This window comes from Anabrus simplex, chromosome 10 (genome assembly GCF_040414725.1).
Source record: "Anabrus simplex isolate iqAnaSimp1 chromosome 10, ASM4041472v1, whole genome shotgun sequence".
NCBI lineage: Eukaryota > Metazoa > Arthropoda > Insecta > Orthoptera > Tettigoniidae > Anabrus > Anabrus simplex.
Genome location: NC_090274.1, coordinates 77,276,268 through 77,282,267, shown reverse-complemented (window position 1 = coordinate 77,282,267; position 6,000 = coordinate 77,276,268). Strand labels below are relative to the sequence as shown.

The 6,000-nt window shown below is 36.0% G+C and overlaps 1 long non-coding RNA gene across 1 annotated transcript in view; it reads right to left on the bottom strand.

Annotated features, from left to right (window-relative positions):
• Positions 1-1,812: 1,812 nt before the first annotated feature.
• The window catches only part of LOC137502391 (uncharacterized), an 87,798-nt gene continuing 83,610 nt past the window's right edge, over positions 1,813-6,000 (bottom strand). Inside the window, exon 3 of the long non-coding RNA XR_011018762.1 lies at positions 1,813-1,895. This is a non-coding gene — a long non-coding RNA (uncharacterized lncRNA). The remainder of the gene's footprint in view (positions 1,896-6,000) is intronic.

The following is a 6,000-nucleotide window of genomic DNA, read 5'->3' as shown; positions in this document are numbered from 1 at the left end:
CACCAAGTGGCTTTCTGTATATTCTTTCTCTGAAACCATGTACTCTTCACCACCTTCGAGTTTCCCATGACAAAATCAATTAGCCTCTGTCCATTATCATTTGACTCATCATGCTAACTTTCCTTCCCAACTGTCTCTCAATGGGCTTCTTCTTTACCCACTTTAGCGTTGAAATCTGTAAGTATGACTTTTACATCTTGTATTGGGATGCATTCTATTTCTTATTCCAATTGTCCATAGAACGTATCATTCTATTCTTCCTCAGCCCCCTCTGTAGGTGCATACACGCATACAAGCGTGATATTGAAAAGAATTGGCTTTCATCCTTAGAGTGCATATTCTTTCATTTACAGGTTAAAATTCAAAACTGCTGACTTACATCTGTCATCCACTAGGTAGCCTGTGCCACCTATTGTATCTCTGGCTCCACCACTATGCATTACTGTATATCTACCACTTCTTAAAACACCATTTCCTTTCCATCTGACTTCCTGAATTGCTGCTATTCAAATGTTATATTTCTCCTTTTCTTGTTTCTGTTCAGGGCTCCTGGTTTATTCAGGGTTCATACATTCCAGGTTGCTATATACATATCATATTTCCATTTGCCTCTTCCATATCCAAGCGCGGATCGTTTACCATTGTCATCAGTCCGGCTATTCGTGTCTATGAGTTGCGTAACGAATTGTTTTTCCGATACAGGGTTGTTAGCCCAATGATCAACCCCGAACCTGGAGGACCAGGGTATCCCTCTCAGTCTGGTCTATCATCTTTGACTTGTCCGGCTTGCGTGGCCCTACCAGGAGCTTATGCTCCCGCCGGCATAGCTCTCAGGATCACTTAGGCACGCAAGCTCCCACATCGCGACAAGGTGAAGATACCAGCGTGGGAGTTATTTTCCATTAGACTCTCTATTTTATCTCTACTGTATTTTTGTACGGAATCCCATTCTAGCGGTACTAGGTGTGTTGAAGCTGAAAGGTTCTCTAAATAAAGTTCCCTGTTAAGGAAGTTCTTCCTGTGTATAAATTTGATTTCTCTTTAAATCCAAAGACGGTTGATTTTTATTTGTGTTGTAATTTGGAATACAGTACGTATGTTGTTTCACTGAGTCCCTTTTAAAAATTTTGGAATCAGGTTGAGGCATTCTTCAAGAAATATTGTATCTTTACTTACTTTTGGAAGTTTCATGTTTAGTTTTTGATGGATGTTTGCACTTTTTCTTGCTAGTTAGCGTTCGTATTGCAAACTGTTCACTTCATGATCGCATCGATGAACTCAATCAAAGAATTATTAAACAAATTAATTGAAAACACCACCTAATCGATACTTAAGATTTTAATGTACTTACTAGTCAAATTGTTTCATATATGCTATTTAAAAACAGCTGAAATGACCACTAAGTGTTCGAAACACGTTCTGTATATGATAATGTTTCTATAATTGTGCCAAAAGGCAAGAAATAAAGAATCAATTAGGTGGTGTTTTAAATTAATTTGTTTAATAATTTGTTGATGGTGCCAACTAGGCGGCCTGCTGATCACTACATACTATAGGCTGACTTATTTTAATTTTGTGGAATTTTCTCACGAGCCATGATCAAACCAACAAGTTCGGACCATGAGTGAAGTACAGGAGACAGAATTCGAGAATGATCTGGATGGACCTATGTTCGTCTTGAACCCAAGATATTGGGATATCGAGGACTTCATTCCATGTCTTGTCTGCAGATGGAGCTACTCAACATATAAATAGCAAATTCCATATTTTGAGGTTAGGAGTGTAAAATGTAATTAAGGTAACAGTACTTACTTGTCTTCTTCTTTGAAACAAGCGACCAACTGACCTACTGTGTGTTCATGTACACTTATTTCATTCTTAATATCGCTGGAAGGCTGTAAGGAACAAATATGCAAAACAAAGTAAGAAATAATGAGTAAACAGATAACTAGAGTAAAAGTTTATAAATAGACATGACATTGCTGACAAAATAAACTGCATAGTTGCACAATAAAAATATAAATTTATTCTCCCAATGTAGAAAGGAAACAGGCAAACAAGTGTCAAGTCAAAATTATATGAACAACAGGAACAAGAAAAGGAACTCATAATAAGATAAAGAGGACAGCACTGGAAGAGGGAACAAAAGAAGAAGAAACATTTGATGGACGACAACAATCTCTGCAATTTTTATCTTCTCTTCCTGTCATCGTGTTCATCCTGTTACGTGTTCTTAAATACAGGTCACGTGTTTGTTTCTCGTGTTCCCACAGATGACTGATTTTCAGATAGACATACATTGGATATTAACCTGAGAATGGTCGATCTCTTGCCTACCATGTTCAAGTTCGTACAACAAATAGTCAGTTGTTGGACTTTTCGTTGACTATAGACAATCTGAAGGCTTTATTAATATAGACTTACAACATTTACATTCAGATTTCAGAGGAAAATGCTAGACAAGTCAGAGATTGCTATCAGAATATGACGGCTAGTTGCTGGTCCAGTCAGGCTGTATGAGAACAAAGGAGTTGTTAATTGATAGAGAGGTAGAGTCCTCAGCCTAGAAAGCCAAGAATAATGCCGAAGAAAAGGTTTTGCACACCACACACCGACTTATAAAATGCAGTCCACAAGCATGAGCAGGGGTCGCACGAGAAGGTAATACTCATCAGAGCTGCAGAGCCACAGGTTTTGGTTTGGTCTTAAAAGGACTCTGTTCAGAGAGTTTAAAACTACCTACTATGCTTCTATGCCATACTTTTGATTTGCGACCTTTATCGGCATCTCTGTCTCATGTTATTGGAGTATTATCTGAGTATTCACATATTTAAATATTGCTCCGGCCACTAAATTCTAAGCATCGGGTCGCAAGTCATTCAAAGATTCCAAACTGGAATAGTATTTATGAACATAAGTTCCAACATATGGCATATAATCATTTCCCAGGGTAAAAATTCGCTTCGTTGTTCCTATATGCATTAAATAAACCGCGGATTCCGTTGAAGAGTCGCCATCCGTTGAAATAGTCACACCATATCCTTATGTTAAAAGAAATTACCCGATCCTCACCTAATACTCAGCGTAAACTAACTCAATAATTCCGTATACTATCCTACTACTACCTACTTAAAGAATATAAATGCAAAATCAAATCTATATCTAATTTATTAGCATGCTAATGTATAATAAAATTGAATAATATATATTCATTGGCAATAAGGAAAGGAAAATCATAGAATTATAAGTATCATTCTCAAAATGCTTGGTTTCCGGGATAAAAATATCTGAAAGAACTTTAAATCTTCAATGTATTTTGCTTACATATTCGTTCAATATCATAATATGCCATATCTTCCATAATTAAATTCATATAAGGGGGCAAATAGCGATCAGAACTTTAATAAATCAAGGAGGAGTGGAATATCTTTCATTTAATGTTGTTTGGGCTTTTCTTTGGGGCATAAGTTTAGTTTCATTTTGGTTTTCGGTCTATTTGACCAAAAATTTTATTTAAACACATATTTGTATTCTTGTTTGTGACTCACCACGTTACGAGATAAGCATTAGCATGTTTAATTATGGGTTCAAAACACCCATACAGTTACCAATATCCCTATCATAATCCAAATGAATAAATTAAATCAGTACATCACCATCTGTACAACACAAACCAAATAAATCTAGTACGGAGTGCCATAGATTTGACGGTACGTCATTCTAATCTGCGAAAATCGTGCCATACAATCCTAGTCATGTGCCAAAATATTTACATACTCCCAAATATTTCTTTGCTGTGCCATAGTTTCGATGAAGCAGACCGTATTCCGTATAAGCGCTAACGTGCTAACCTTCAAATACGTAAATGTGCGAGATTTCATTCTATTCCCAAATATATATAACGTAATGCATAACAAACACGTAACCTCTCCATATCCTCCTCTGAAAGTTACAACGAAATACATACTGCTTGGCTCGAGACATGCATTCAACTCAACATGGCCTATACTCTTTACTTGCAGTGCTAACCCAAATCTAAATATAATATGTAACACAGGAATTCGCATTTCAATTATCTACCCCATTCTTAAATAACGAACAGAAACATATCTCCTCATTCTACTTATAATATGCCACATTAACACTTCATTTCCTCTGTATAAATATATTCCTCCATATTTAAAATATATCATCACTCAATTCCACTAAAATAACCTCTGTGTTACGGACGCAACATTCAATAACCTGATTATTCTCTTTTACACTGCAACTTCGTAATATTTCAAATACTTCTTTACCATATTATTATCATACTGGCCATGATTGGTATACATATTGACCTGACGTTCTAGGTTACGTCTTATATCTCGCTTATATTTATACATCCATAACTGGTTAAACGCCTCACGGTCTATACGTATTAATTGGCACAAAACATGCATAAATACTCAGTCAGATCTAGTTTCCAATAACCTTAAAATTATCACATTAGCACCGAAGTTATATAGCACAAAATAGAACATTTTACCGGCTAATAATTGGCATTTATATTCATATATCCTTTCATTGGCACTTGACCTCTTATATCTAGCACTCCTGTACACCTATAAATATTTTTCATTAATTGATTTGAAATTCATTACGATGCAACTCATAATACTTATCTCGTAACGGGATTTTGTCGCTGGATCTCTGCTGGACTACTGCATCTTGGAGTAGGCAACCACTGCGATCCGAAGACTACGTCATCTGCGGCTTCATCTTGGGTCTTGGCTTGAGCTAATCAGTCTTGAGCAAAACATTCCTTCTGTTTAAGCTGAGTCCATCTTGTCACCAGTCATCATGCAATCATAAAAGAACAAATACATAGTAGAGTTCATATTATACTGGTGAAATATAGGCAATTCAATTCGCAATATTTGTTTTTGGAAACTCAAGTTGGACGAAAATATTCTCTTCTTTAAATTTATAGATTTCTCTAATTTGGCCTATTCCTTGCTCTTTCTTTTGCTTAAACAGATATTGTCTCCCTCCTGGAAACAACAAATTATGCCGCTATGGTATTAACTTCGGCAACGTGTAATTCAGCTGAAGCTTCCTTTCCGTTTCTGAATTCAGATCTCACAGTGACGAATATTTCTTTCAAATCTAGTCTTTTTCTGTATTATATTCTTGCAGATATAGTCTTCTATTCTGTTAATATACTAAGATTTTCGTATTTGACGTTGAGTCGATCCTTTTTATAATCTTTTTATAAGCCGTGCAACTTCCCTTCAACTTGTAACTTTATCTTTCACAAAGTAGTCAAGAATCGTTCTCTTTCAAATTTTTTCGTCCGTCATTATTTAACTCTTGACATTCTTTTCCCTTGCGGCCGGGCGATATCGATTTATTAGATCACTACTCTGTGTACTTGCACCTGAAGTTATTGTCCGCCATCTTTGTCCACTGTATCCATTACATTGACGGCCGCTAATGTAACGTAATGGTACATTTCACCCCCACGTTAATTTTAAATATGTTGGATACAACATATTTAATCCGCTCTTCCATATACTTGTATAATGGACCTTTACGTTACATTATCCTCATTCTCTGTATTTCTTCTCATTATTGACTTCTTTAAAATTTCTTCCGTATAATCATTCCTGATCGTTTTTACTCCCGTTATCTGTCTGACATTCAATATATGGATCATTATCTTTCTCAGTGATTTCTAAGGTATTATTTGGCCTTAATCCTTCGTTTTCTCTGTAATAGTATTTGAGGTTTGCTGCGTTATATACCCCTTTATATGTCCCTGACATATTTTCGATCTGGTATGCGTTGTTTCCAAACACTTTCTTAATGACATATGGTCCATCATATAAATGTGCAAATTTCGCAAATACCTTCCCTATGACGTTGGAATTGGGCGTTTTCTTAACTAATACAAGATCGTTTACTCTCAATTGACGGTGAAACTTTTTGTTTCGTAACCTCCTGAGCCTCTTCCGTGAT